We start from the raw sequence: 15,429 nt of genomic DNA, 5'->3' as shown, positions 1-15,429 counted from the left end.
CAGGGTTTGTTTAGGAACCTGATACTTCTACACCTTTTTTTAAAAAAATATTTTTAAATATTTATTTATTTATTCCCTTTTGTTGCCCTTGTTTTATTGTTGTAGTTATTATTGATATCATTGTTGTTGGGTAGGACAGAGAGAAATGGAGAGAGAAGGGGAAGACAGAAAGGGAGGGAGAAAGATAGACACCTGCAGACCTGCTTCACCACTTGTGAAGCGACTCCCCTGCAGGTGGGGAGCCCAGGGCTCAAACCAGGATCCTTACGCCATTCCTTGTGCTTTGTGTCACCTGCACTTAACCCGCTGTGTTACCACCTGACTCCCAGATTTCTTTTGTTTTTAATTTTTTTAATTATCTTTAGTTATTTACTAGATAGAGTCAGCCAGAAATCAAGAAGGAAGGGGGTGGTAGAGAAGGGAGAGAGAGAGAGAGAGAGAGACACTGCTTCAATACTTGCAAAGCTTTCCCCCTGCAAGTGGGTACTGGAGGCTCGAACCCTAGTCCTTGCACATTGTGACATGTGTGTTCAACCAGGTGTGCCACCACCCTAGATTTCTTTTAATTAACTGCAAAGTTTATATAAAAATGGAAAAAAAAGTTCTGAGGTACTAATGTTGCATGTACTTAACTTCCATGAAATTCTTTTTTTTAATTTTTATTTTTTTCATATTTATTTATTTTCTTTTGTTGCCCTTGTTTTTTATTGTTATTGCTGTTATTAATGTCGTTGTTGTTAGGATAGGGAGAAGTAGAGAGAGGAGGGGAAGAAAGAGGGGGAAAGAGAGATAGACACCTGCAGACCTGCTCCACTGCCTGTAAAGTGACTCCCCTGCAGGTGGGGAGCCTGGGCTCAAACTGGGATCCTTATGTCAGTCCTTGAGCTTTGCACCACCTGTGCTTAACCCTCTGCGCTACCGCCTGACTCTCTTAAGTGCCACGAAATTCTATTCAAGTAAAGATCAAGTTTTGGAAATGAAGTTTCTATACTTATTAGTATAAAATCTAATTTGCAACCTTTTAATTATTTGTTTCTATCTGAGTACTGTGTGAACATATTTTCATCTTACTTAGTTTAATACCTGTAGAAAAAGTTATTTATAATCTACTATTTGAAGTAAGGTATACAACCCCTAATCCATCTACTGCAGTTACATTCTCCTTTTCAGTCTCTGTGGCAACAATTCTGGAGCTAAGAAATTTCAGAATTATTAAATATATGTCTAAGATAATATAATATTTCATAAAGCTGGATGTAATGATTTATTAACATTTTAATTCTTACCAACGCACTAAATTCATTTTTCACTCTTCTAGATAACAACACTTACATGTAAAATCATAGGCAGTCATCTGGACCTCTAGACTTGTAGTAAAGACTGTAAGGAGTTCTGTCTGGCTTCCAGCAATTCCTATATTGGTGTCTCACCTTCTGCCCTAACTTGGTATCTTGAGTCCTTTCTCAGGATGAAGCTGAAGAGTGCATAAGAAAAGGCAAGGTTATACAAGCCTACTGGGAGGGTAAAACTTGACTTTCCTGTTTGTTTTTCTTGTCTGGGATGACACAGGGCATTTTCTCTCTAAGCCCTGCATTTCCCAGAGAAACCCTTTCAACTTTGTGACCCTTCCTTTTTAGAACACAGAATTACCGATGTAACATTAGAAATGAGTCAGAATACTTTCAGCAGAATATTTATAGGTCCAACATTCCATTCTTACTTTTTATTACCAAGGAGTTGACCTTTTAAAAATGTTTGTCTTAGAGACCGAGCAGTGGCTTCCAAGTTGACTGCACACATGGTAACATGAAGTTCCCAATCCCCACCTGTAAGGAGGGACGTTTCAGCAGCTGCAGCTGTTTTTATTTGTTTCTACACCTTCCTTCCATCTCCATTTCTCTCTGTCTCTATTAAAGGAAGGGAGAAAGGAAGGAAGGGAGGAAGGGAAGGTGGGCCACTAAAAGTGGTAGATTCATGTGCAGATACTAAGTTCTAATGATAACCCTCGTGGCAATTAAAATAATAAATAAAAATTAATTAATCAAATGCTTGCTTTGGTGTTTCTTCTTAAATAACAATGACTTAAGATACCTATCCATGGAAAGAGAGAGGCAGGCTGGGAGTATGGATCAACCAGTCAACGCCCATGTTCAGCGGGGAAGCAATTACAGAAGCCAGACCTTCCACCTTCTGCAACCCTCAATGACCTTGGGTCCATGCTCCCAGAGGGATAAAGAATAGGAAAGTTATCAGGGGAGGGGATGGGATAAAGAGATCTGGTGGTGGGAACTGTGTGGAGTTGTACCCCTCTTATCCTATAGTTTTGTTAATGTCTCCTTTATAAATAAAAATAAATAAATAATTCCTTTAATAGTACACTCTAATTTCATCTCAGGTAGTACACTTTCTAACAAAGTCCCATAACCTAGATATACACCAGTTTCTGTGAGAGAGAGCTTATGTGCACACGTATCCATAAACTACTGCAAAATATATACCTGAAAGCAGGATTACACTAGAGTTTGCAGTGAGTACCTCCCTAACACTTCCTCTCCACTATTCCAAGCTTGGGATCCATGATTGCTCAACAAATTGTTTGGCTTCATATGTTAACTCTCTTTTCAATCACCAGGTTCCAGATGCCACCAGGATGCTGGCTAGGCTTCCCTGGATTGAAGACCCCACCAATGTGTCCTGGAGCTCAGCTTCCCCAGAGACACACCCTACTAGGGAAAGAGAGAGGCAGACTGGGGGTATGGACCAACCAGTCAACGCCCATGTTCAGCGGGGAAGCAATTACAGAAGCCAGACCTTCTACCTTCTGCAACCCTCAACAACCCTGGGTCCATGCTCCCAGAGGGATAGAGAATGGGAAAGCTACCATGGGAGGGAGTGGGTTATGGGGATTGGGTGGTGGGAATTGTGTGGAGTTGTACCCCTCCTACCTTATGCTTTTGTTCACTAATCCTTTCTTAAATAAAAAATTTAAAAAATAAATAAATAAATAAACAAATAAGAGATATGTCCATAAGTAACAGGAAAAACCTCCCCAAAATATTTTCATCTTAATAATCTTTTAAATTTTCCTAGATAGGGGGCTGAGTGGTGGCAGACCTGGTTGAGCACACATGTTACAATAGTCAAGGACCCGGGTTTGAACTCTGAGTCCCTGCCTGCAGGGGCAAAGCTTTGTGAGTGAAGCAGGGCTGCAGGTGTCTCTCTGTCTCTCTTCTTCTCTACCTCCCCCTTCCCTCTCGGTTTCTGTCTCCAATAAATAAATAAAGACAATAAATAAATAATTTTAAGATAGATAAAGAGAATTGAACACAATTTTCTCCTGTTCCCCATCTCTAAATCCCTACTATAACAATAACAAAGGAATAAGGAAACAGAAAAATAATAGTAAAGAAGAGTAGATCAAAGATGACAACACAATTCAGCATATCTGAGAACTCAAGATGAGAGAGGTGTTCTCAAAGAGGGTTAGCAATAGTGCCCTGTAGTGTGGGGGAGATGACAAGCTAATAAGCTGAGCTGTGCTGACATCTGTCATGGGGAGTTGTGTGAAACTATATCCCTATGACAATAACAGTAAATCAATCTTGTAAATCAATGATTTATAGAGAAGAAAGACAACATGATGTTAGAAGAAAGAATTTAGGTAGAGAAGAGTTAATACCCCTCAGCAAAAACTTAGAACCTGTGTAAAGTTACTAAAGTGGGTGAGTCAATTCACACCATGAACCCCCTGAAGACACTTGTACTGAGGTGATAAGCAGGAAGTAAGATGGTTCAACAGAAGTTTGCTCAAAGACCAGACTTGTCAACTGCTTTTTAATTTCTTTCTTTCTTCCTTTCTTTCTTTCTTTCTTTCTTTCTTTCTTTCTTTCTTTCTTTCTTTCTTTCTTCCTTCCTTCCTTCCTTCCTTCCTTCCTTCCTTCCTTCCTTCCTTCCTTTCTTTCTTTCTTTCTTTCTTTCTTTCTTTCTTTCTTTCTTTCTTTCTTTCTTTCTTTTTTCCTGCTATGGTTTCCTCTGAAGATGCTGAATCACTCTGGGGAGAGAGCCACCAGTACTGACATGGAGATGTTCCCCTTCTTCCTTAAGAAAACCAGGTTACTGGTCAGTCTCTCTGCATGGAGTCTACCTGTCAAGCCTTCTAATATACTGCCTCTCACTGGGAGATTCTCAGTCAAGAATCACCTGAATTCTGCAGAAACCTCCAATAGTCACAGATACAAACAAAAAGGAAAGTGAACATTGAAAGAAGCAGAGACTGTTCCAGGAACAGAACAAAAACGTATCAAAATGTAGATGTTGGTTCAATCCTGGCATGACCTTAGTCTGAGCTGGGCAGTGCTCGAGTTAAAAACATAGATAGATGATAGATAAGTATATATTATATGAATCATCTATGAAACAAAGAGAGGTAGCCATCCACAAGAATAAATAAAAGAAGAGGGAAAAGAAGCTGGTAAATATCCAAGTTTGTCTCAAAAATGGGCACTTTCTAGAATTACTGGTATATTTAAGTTTAATAAATGTAAAAATGAGGCTATTACTAAAATATGGAAGACACTTAACAACTATATACCATTTATTTCTTGAGAGAGCAAACATTTACATCATCATAATAAAATAAACTACAAGTGAACTTGACAAAATATAATGATATGGGGGGAAGGGATGTGTATGTGGGTGTGTAGGGTATTTCTACAGAAAAAGGAGCTAAAAGAATATAATAGATTATAATAGATTAGATCAAACTGTAGTTTCTAAAACTAATAAATAAGTAGGAGTACAAGGCAATAATTTTTAAATATTAAGTCACATATCAGAATTAATTACTAAATATATTGACAGCTATTGCCTCAAAGAAGAAAACACGTGAGTTAGTCACAGTTGTAGCAGGTAATGTTTGCTATCAAATAATGGCCTTTTTATGTTACATGGCCTTTAAAATAGCTTATATATTTGTTTGTTAAAACAAAGTGGGACACAACATAGAAATGCTTTAAAAAAAGAGAAGTGCCGGGCTAGCCTGAGGGTGTTTCTTCCCGGGCATGTGCTCTCTGGTTTGGAGAGAACTCGACCGGAGCCAATCTAGGATTGGCTGCTTACTCAGCGATGCAGGAGAGGAACCAGGAACTCTAATGGCTGAAAAGGAACGCAATGCAATGCTTTTATTGATCAAAGAAAAATGCCTTTATATCTTCTGAAGCGGAAGTGGCAGGTCGTAAAAGGAAATGGGTAGGATAGGGGGTGGAGAGAAGAAAAGAATGTGAAAGTAGCAAGCTTCCATCTAACCACTGGGGATTAAACCAATACTCTGCAGGCAGGGCGAGTCTCAGGCAAAACAATCATTATGTAAATAGACCACAGCATTAAGCAATGCAGGGGACCTGGCATAATGACCAACAGAGAAGCAAGTCTAATCCTTACATCTGATCAATTAGTCTCATATCATAAAGAAAATGTATATTTCAGTAAGATAAATATTACTTTCAGTGACTACAGAGATACAAAATTTATGAGCTGTTTGGCAGTTGTTATTAATAATTTTTCATAAGAATATTCTTAGCAGTTTATATTAAATTTACCTCATTGATCTAGAACACAAAATGTTTTATATAAAAGGTCTTAGAAATATCTCCTACTACATCTTGAGAAATTTTGATTCTTTACTTTCATATGTCACAAAAATCTTGCTTTCATTTAGTATTTAGGAACAATTTCAAAAAGTGTTCAGTTTCTTCATTCCTGCTGGAGACTAATTCCAATTTCTAAATTTTTATGGAATTTTAGAGGCAATGATAACCTCCAATCCTAAATCAATATGCAAACCATATTTTTCCAAAGATGTGTGTGTGTGTGTGAGAGAGGGGGGGGTTGTTTATTTACAATTTTTTTCCACTTCAGAATGTGATTAATGACATATAGTAACAGACTATGGAGGTATATTAGGGAACCAAACAAGAACAAGCAGTAATAATAATTTTAACCCATTTGTGCACCCTTTTCACATTTCCCCATTCACACATAGTAATATAGGCACAAAAGCTGTCTTCTTCGTATAATGATAAGGTAGTCAAGCCAGATTCATACTTACATCAACTTATTATATTTGAACATACAGATATCAGTGGAATAGTATACACATCAGAATTCAAAAGTATGTAGTCCTACTACCCAAATGTAGTAAGGACTTGAAAGCTAACTATACTATATTACATTTTTTTCTAAACTAAAATCTGGGAAAATATCTTTTCTTTCTCCATCTCTCTATATTATAATCCCCAGAAGATTAAATACAATTTTTTCCTTTCTGATAATTTATTGTTTGGATAATTTGAAGTTTGTTTTTGTTGTTGTTGTTTTTTGATGAACATTTGAATTTAATTTCATACTCAATACTGAGTGAAATGTTTTACTTTTCCAATGAAGGACAGTTTTGGTGAAATTTAAAAATATTTTCACAAGAATAAAAAAAGTGATGGGGGCAGGATAGTGATGCCCCCCTCATTGAGTGCACACTTTACAATGCACAAGGATTCAGATTCAAATCCCTGGCCCCCATCTGCTGGGGGCCAACAAGACTTGGAGCTTTACAAGTGTTGAAGGCACTTGTAAATAAAGGTAAGTCTCTCTTTATATATATATATATGTATCTCACCATTCCTCTCAATTTCTGCTTATTTTTATTCAATAAATAAATAAAGATAATTTTAAAAATACAAAATATTTTAAACAATAGTAATAGGCTGAGAATTTAAGCCATCGCCATTGTTAAGATTGATCACATGAGCAGAGAGCTCCATACACAATTATGTGAAATGGGGAAATTATAACCTCATCAGATGTTTATTTTGATCACTTAAACTTTGTATTAAATAAATTCTCAGGAAAAGAACATACCTACGTATAGGTCAAGGTCATTATCTTAAAAAGAAAAAACACTGTGATATCACATAGATATTGTTCAGCACATTTCATTTATTCTTTTCTTCCCACTTTAGAAAAGAAGTAATAGTTAATTGATTAAATAAAGCTTATAATAATGAAGGCAAGTTAATCATGATTTTAAGAGCAATCCAATCAAAGCTTTAGCTATCTGACTTTGAAAAGCCAGATTCTTTCATGATAAGTAATTCCAGGCACTGGCTGTTAGGTGTAGAGACTTATTCTTTCAGTCATCAAAGACCTCATGTATTTTTTTCCAATTAAAGTGACAAAAACACTTAGGAGTATCAACAAAACTGATAATGAAAGTACTAAATCCTTTTAAAAATTTTGAACTGAACAAGGCATAAGCTTTATCTAAAAGAGAAATGAATTATTAACTTTTCTTGTACATAGTTAACTTAAATGTTTTTCTAACAAGAGCAAGTATTAAAGGAAGATGCTCTAATATAAATTCTTTTTTAAAATGAGCTTGGTGGCTTTAAAAATGAGCTTCTTTAGGCTCACAGACTTGATGTCATTTCTGAAGGGGCAATGAAACCTATAAGAGGGTTATTTTGAAAGAAGAGTGATATTGGGATAGACTTAAAATTTCAATGGGTAAAGCTTTTTTGATTCAGGGAGTTTTGGTATATAATATATTTTTATTAAAGAACAAATAAATGCATGGAAAGGGACTTATTTATTCAAATAGCCAGTATTTACTGAATTCATTATAGTACTCAAAATAAAATGGTCACTTAACTAAAATAATAAGAAATAATCTCTCAGTGCATAACTAATAGATGGGTAAAATAATGCAATACCATAAATTGAGATATCTAGATGTATGGGTGTTCTGAAGAAAACAGGATTGCGGGACCCCAGGTTAATACTGTAGACTAAAGGAGTCAGGAAGAGTTTCTTCTTTTATTAATTAATTAATTAATTAATTTTATTTTTGAGAGAGATGCAAAGACACACACACACACACATACACACAAACACATACACACACACACATACACACAAACACATACACACACACACACACACACACACACACACAGAAACACCAGAGCACTGCTCAGCTCTGGCTTATGGTGGTGTGGGGGATTGAACCTGGGATTTAGGAGCCTCAAGCATGAGAGTCTGTTTGCATAACCATTATGCTATCTTCCCTGCCCAAGAAGAGTTTCTTAAAGAAGAAGCCCTTCACCTGATATCTAAAGGACTAGTAGGATTTAACTAGGCAAGAAACTACTAGGCATAAGAATGTGAAAAGTTTTTTAGACAGATTAAATATGATGGTGTTGAGACATCCAAAAATATAATGTACTTCAAGAATTTGGATTAAGTGACTTGAACCCACATCCTTGAACATTTAACATGTATACTCAACCAGGCGCACCACCATCCAGCCTTCTCTTTGAAATGTTTTTTTTTTTAATGTAGATGTGCAAATATTCTCTGAAATATTACACTGACTTCTGGTCTTTCACATCTATATTCAATTTATTTTTGCAAGTAGTGGTTATTGTATTTTGATTTTATGATAACAATAAAGTTTTAAAATATACTTAAAATGACATCTCTATAAAATTTCCCCTTGTCTTGAGGTTTATATGACTTTGCATTCTGCTTAACCTAACCTAATCATAATTTCCTTTATATTTTTTACTTTCTTTACATCTATTTTTCACTCATAATGAACTGTTTCTTCTATTAAAAATTGATTTCAGTATTTCTAACTTTAAACTTTTACTCATGATATTCTTTATACTTATACATATTTTTTAATGTAGCACAAGTTTTCCTGGTTCTGACAAGTCCTTGAATGCTAGTTGCAGTTAATGTAGCAATAATAAACCAAGTATTATTGACAAATGAACACACTTTCTACAAGGACTTTTATCCTTATCAAATACCTTTGCTTATAATACTGGAAGTGGGTCAGACATTACTGTTGGCTCAGTGTGGCAACCCTTTTCTCTTTTAGTGAATTCCACCACTGTGTGAACATTTGGAGCACACCTACAAAGTGGAAGTGTGTAAGAAAATAAAACCCTGAACCCTGGCAAGTAGGAGGCAGCCAGGTGATCTAATATAATTCAGTTATATGCTCTCTTTCTCTCTTTTACTGTCTTTCTTAAGGTTTTAAAGTTATTATTATTATTTTACAAACAATGCTTATTCTCAACAACGGAGCTGAAGAATGTTGTACCTTCTCCAAGCTACATGGAGAGAACCACCAATAGTATGGTGGAATTTGTGGCCCTTTCCAAGGTCACAGCACTTGTGGCTTGGGGATGTCATCCCTCGCATCTCCCTGTGTTTGTGGACTGGTTTGGTGAACCAATGGATATTGGGATTTCTTCTGATAGCTTCATGAAATGGTTTAATGAAGATTATCTCAAAGAACCTGTATGTGGACTTCATCCAGTGAGAATTCAGGACTCTCAGAGCCCCCACAGTGGCATCCAGCTTGCTCCACAGCAATAGACGGAAGGCTCCATAAAAACTTCAGCTGGTTAGCACCATGATGGACAGGCTTACTATAGGCTGCACCCTTAGGAACTGGACATTTGGGGCCACTATGGCGGACATGATTCCAATACATGATGTACCCTTGCTTGGCCTTGTAATCCAGCCTGTGGGCTTTATCTGGCCAGGTGGAATGTGGGAAGGGTGGGGAGGCTGCGGATTGTGGAGAGCTGGCAGTACTGCCAGCAATGCATTTTGAGAAGAAAGTGCATCACATCCGACTGCTTCTTCCTCCATAGCCCCTGGATGTAGTTGTAAGCTCTCATATTGGCTTACCCAATGCTGCCAGATGGAAAGGCCCAGTTATATAATCTTGCTGAGGAATTTGAATTTGAAATCATTGACCTAAAATGAGAGAACTGAGGATGTTACCTAGTATCCAGTGGCAGTGGTCGAGTAAGTCCAGTTTTCAGGTCTGGCAACTTTAATGCTGCAAGGGGATGCTGGGTAGCAGTTCTCCACTCTCTTAGAGAAACTGATGGTGTCAGGAGAAAGCAGGTAACCAGGTTAGGTGTGGTTTGCAATAGCAATTAGGGAAGCCCAGTGAGCTACTGAAGTCTAGAGAAGTATTACAGCTCTTAGGGAAGCCCCAATGGGCTTCCTAGTGTAGGGGAGGAGAAAGTAGGTTCCCAGGTCTGGTAGAGCCTTACAGCTTTTGGGTCTTAAAGTAGTCTCAATAGATGAATCAGTGAAACCTTGTGAGGCAGGAAAGATGATCTTTATTTGAAAGGAAAGTAGGAAAGATGCACAGTTATGCAGGACACCATAGTGACCCAGGCTTCCCAAACTCAGGTACTTGTATAGGTTGTTGGCAGACCTAACTAGGAACAGGTCATGTCCTTCCCCTATTGGTCAGCAGCAATTGGTCATCCCAGTATAATTCATTTACATAGGTGCCTATCACAGTCCATCCATAACAGTTATTTTTCCCCTGAACATTCTGTTAAGGAGATCCTTCTACCAGGCCTACATCTGAACCTTTACTGTTCCCAATTTTAGTAGTTGTCAGGAATCAGAGATGCTTAAAATTCTTTCTTTGATTAAATTTCCTTTGAGACCCTGAAATAGCTCATCTCAGGTTTAAATCTGGTACCAGGGACAACTCCATGGCTGTGGCCTCTCTCTGTGACTATATATATACACATATATATATTATTTATTACATATTAGTACATGCTACAAACAATTATTGTACTAATATATATCACTTAATATATTATATTCTATTATAATATATAATTATATAATACAAATACAGATGTGAGAGTGTTGAAGTCATCCACGCAAAAGGTCCTTGTGCTGCCATATGGAAAAATTTCTGAACATTATTCCATTTCATTAGTAGTCAAACATATCTCTGATCGTTAATGACTTTTAGCATTTTGTATGCCTACATTGGAGAAATGCCAACTTGAGTCAATTGCTCAATTTTTAATCAGGTTATTAGTTTTGCTTATCATTTTTTCCCTTTAGCTGTGGGAATTCTTTATGTCTTTTTGAAGATACCCCCTTCTTAGATACATGGCTTGACAATTCTACTCAAATGAGTGGACACTGTTAGGATACAAATATTTTCTCTCATTCTAGAAAAGTCTTTTCACTGTGTTATTTCCTTTGCTGTGCAAAAGCTTTGCAGTTTGACATATTCCTATTTGTTTTTGTTCTACTCAGGCCTTCAACAGATTGCTATTTCCCACCCACATTAGAAGTGCTAGTTGGTTCACTTAATTCTAATCTCTTCCAGAAACATGTTCACAGATAGTTGGACGATTCATGATTCAGTCAAGTTGATATAAAATTAACCATTACATCGAATAATGTTTTTGATGGTGTATCTGTTTCAATCCAAAGAATGCATGTTCATTTCCTTGTAGAATAAGCCTGCCAAGAGAGCTCTTAGTTCATGTTTGCCAACCCCAACAACTGCTTACCTATGCTTTCAAATTATTTCATCTGCCCTAACAGAAAACATTTCGTTATACTAGATGATGTTTTTTTTAAATTTTATATTTATTTTCCCTTTTGTCACTCTTGTTGTTTTTCTCTGTAATGTTATTGTAGTTATTATTGTTGTTATTGATGTCGTCGTTGGATAGGAGAGAGAGAAATGGAGAGAGGAGGGGAAGACAGAGAGGGGGAGAGAAAGATAGACACCTGCAGACCTGCTTTACCGCCGGTGAAGCGACTCCCCTGCAGGTGGGGAGCCTAACCGGGGTTCAAACAGGGATCCTTCACAGGGTCCTTGCGCTTCGCGCGCTTAACCCGGTGCACTACCCTCTGACTCCTGATTTTTTTTTTTCTTTATCCATTACTAGTCCTACTTTCTCTGCTTCAGTTCACTCAGAATAACTCACAATCCTCTTATCAATTACAAACTGTCAATTATTTAAATATAGTGCTTTTGTTTTCCATGGGCTCTCTTAGTAAACATCTAAGCAATACTGTGAGGTAAATGGGAATTCTCGATAGTGTTTTCATTCAGGTAAAATTTGGATGGTTTCACAGGTTATATGCTTAGAATTTATGTAATAAATTCTGATTGGTTGTATTTCTCACCTTATCAAGAGCATATTGGAATTTCTGCTTGCTTTAAATTAGTTCTATCTGCCTAATATTTGCTCGTATGGAACCTATCATTTTAATTGACATTTTATCTTATCATTTAATAAATGATGTTTCTTTTCCTCTGAAAATATATCATTTTCTCTTTTACTATTCATTTATTATTATTCTTTAATTCATTTTATAGAAGTTTTTGCTTATTTTATGAATGAAGCATGAAAGAGAGCAAAGCTTCATCATATGATGCTACGGGAATCAATTCGAGAATATCAAATCCAAGACTAACATGCGGACTTGTAATTCATAGGTTTTAATTGTGTATAGTCAGATTATTCTGCTCCCTTTAGCCTGCAATAATTCCCTACCAATGCTTTAGATTCCTGGAGCACTACAGCTCTGCACTGACTATTCTTTGCATATAGTATATTTTTAGAGCTTTTTTCTAATTTTTGCTGCAAATGATGCCAGATTCTGTTCTAGTATTTGCCAGACAACATGATGGAAGAGGTGTTGTGCTTTAATTGATATCAACATTATTTTCTTTAGTACTTATTACTTGCTTTAATATATAGATACAGCCTGGGATGCATATAACTTTATTAGACAACTGTTTAGCTCTGAACAGTGCAGTATTGTAGTTTCCTTCAAGTATACCACCAAAATCTTTGCATCTGAAAGTTCACTGCTAACACAAAAGGATTGCAAATGATTATCCTATGACTTGAACCCATTTCGTCTTGGCAACACATGTCTGGCTTCATTCTCTGTCTAGTAACCTGACCATCTCCGCTTTCAGCTTTCTATCATAACTCCAATTTCTCATCCTGTTGTCTGCTGTCTATTGTCACATCTATATTTAATAAGCATGTAATATATTACTTTTTTACACCAGAGCAGTACTCAATTCTGGTTTATGATGGTGTGGGGGATAAAACCTGAGATTTAGTAGCCTCTGTATAAAAGTCCTTTGCATAACCATTATGCCATGTCCCCCATTATTTTGTTATTTTGACCCTGCTATATTTTCTTTCACTCTCAGTAACATTCCTCCACTCACCTATATATTGCTAACTATACTGTTGTTTCTGAAAAGTTGATGCTGCTAGAATAACTCTTTCCATTAACAAAAGAGTTACACAAACTTTGAATGAAACATGAAAAAAAATATTACTTTTTTTAGTAGCAGAAAAAATGCACTGGAGATATAGCAATAATTCTATTAGAATCATAAGTTAAAGGATTCTACCAAGAAACAAGTGAGGTCTCAATTCCTATTTAATAGAACTATTTCAATGATAATTATAAGGGCACTTAGAATTGAAGATAGTAAGCAACAACAATACTGGGGATGCAATTCACTGAGATGAGAATGAATATTTACAGGTGATGGCTGAGGAATGAAGTGAAATTCTAAATTAAAGAATACATGAATAGTTAAAATGAATACAATAATGTATATTGTTCTCCTGTTTGATCAATATCTTAATATATTCAGAGACACTTCTATTCCACCCACCAGTTTCTTACCTACTGTTAAAAAAAAGTTGCTAGGTTAAAAGAATGAGAATTGAAGATTGTAGGCTAGTAAAATGAATAATAAGTAGTGTGTAATTCACATGTCTTACAGATGTGAGGACTTGAGTTTGATACCTGCAACAGTATATGATAAAGCTTTGTTCTCTTTCTTGCTCTCATTCATAAAATAAGCAAAAACACCTATAAAATTAAATAATAGTAATAAAAGAATAGTAAAAGAGGAAATGACATATTTTCTATGGAAAATAAGTATAATTTATTAAATGATAAGATAAAATGATAAGTTCCATACAGATAGAACTAATTTACCACAAGCAGAAATTCCAATATGCCCTCGTTATTATTAAATAAAGTGGGAAATACAACCAATCAGAATTTATTACATAAATTTTAAGCATATAACCTGTGAAACCACACAACTTTTGCTTGAACAAAAACACCATGGAGAATTCCCATTTACCTCATAGTATTGCTGCTTACACAACAGAGAAGTCATTTCATTTAAATTTCTACTGTATCCAGCCGCAAGATACTACTTTGTGAGTATCATTTCCACTATTTCCAATAACTTCCTATAGTTGTAGAGCTACAAAGAGCATTGAAATGTGAAAATCAAAAAAATAAAAGTTACCTGAAGAATTCCACATAGGAATCTCAGTTTACAGGAGGAAGAGGAGACAAATGATATAGAAATCAAGAATACAAAAAACAAAAACAAATGATCTTTAGGAAAAACAAAACAATGATCTTTTGACAGAAGCAAAATAAAGGTCAATTTAAAAAGGAAAAGAAGGGGTCGGGTGGTGGCTGCAGTGCATTAAACACATGTGGCGCAAAGAGCAAGGACCAGAGTAAGGATCTGGTTAGAGCCCCTGGCTCCCCACCTGCAGGGGAATCGCTTCACAGGCAGTGAAGCAGGTCTGCAGGTGTCTATCTTTCTCTCCCCCTCTCTGTCTTCCCCTCCTCTCTCCATTTCTCTCTGTCCTGTACAACAACGAACAACATCAACAATGGTAATAATAATAACCACAACGAGGCTACAACAACAAGGGCAACAAAAGGGGGGAAAATGGCCTCCAGGAGCGGTGGATTTATGGTGCAGGCACCAAGCCCAGCAATAACCCTGGAGGAAGAAAAAAAAAAAAAGGAAAAGAAAGTGGGAGTCTGGCAGTAGCCTAGTGGGTTAAACACTTGGCCCAAAGCACAAGGACCAGATAAACATCCTGGTTGGCACCCCCTGCTCCTCAGCTGCAGGAGAGTGGCTTCACAGGTGGTGAAGCAGGTCTGCAGGTGTCTGTCTTTCTCTTCCCCTCTCTGTCTTCCCCTCCTCTCTCCATTTCTCTCTGTCCTATCCAACAACAACAACATCAATAACAATAGCAACAAAAAAGGGCAACAAAAGGGAAAATAAATAAATATAATAAAATAAAAAAGTTTAAAAAAAAAAGGAAAAGAAAGACAACATTGTAAGGAATAAACAAAACAAAACCCCCAGCAAGATAGCTCATCTGAACAGTGTGTCTGCTTTGTCATACAAATAACTCAGGTTCAAGCCTGTCCCCCACTGAGCTGTGAGTAAGTTTTGTTGCTGGGTTACTTTGCCTTCTCTCCTTCTGTCTCTCACTGTCTCTATCTTTCTCTCTACCAATCTGAAAGATCTGATCCTGAGTGATGAAAACCTGGGGTTGGCAAAAAAGAACAAAAGAACACAAAACAAAGGAAAATAAGCAAATACACAGAGCACTAAAACAAAGTTTAGGGCAAAGGCAGGGATATGAATGTGAATAATACCAAATAACACTGTGAGAAAGAAATCTTCACAATGTAAAATACTTAACATTTGAAGATGAT

General features: G+C 36.5%; 1 protein-coding gene and 1 pseudogene across 10 annotated transcripts in view; both read right to left on the bottom strand.

Moving 5' to 3' along the window:
- Positions 1-15,429, bottom strand: part of MAGI2 (membrane associated guanylate kinase, WW and PDZ domain containing 2) — a 1,693,309-nt gene that overhangs the window by 776,675 nt on the left and 901,205 nt on the right. The gene's annotated exons all lie outside the window — the stretch shown is intronic.
- Positions 8,999-9,746, bottom strand: LOC103127417 (large ribosomal subunit protein eL15-like; annotated as a pseudogene).

The sequence above is a fragment of the Erinaceus europaeus genome, chromosome 8 (assembly GCF_950295315.1).
Source record: "Erinaceus europaeus chromosome 8, mEriEur2.1, whole genome shotgun sequence".
Classification (NCBI taxonomy): Eukaryota; Metazoa; Chordata; class Mammalia; order Eulipotyphla; family Erinaceidae; genus Erinaceus; species Erinaceus europaeus.
This window is presented reverse-complemented; position numbering and strand designations above follow the sequence as displayed.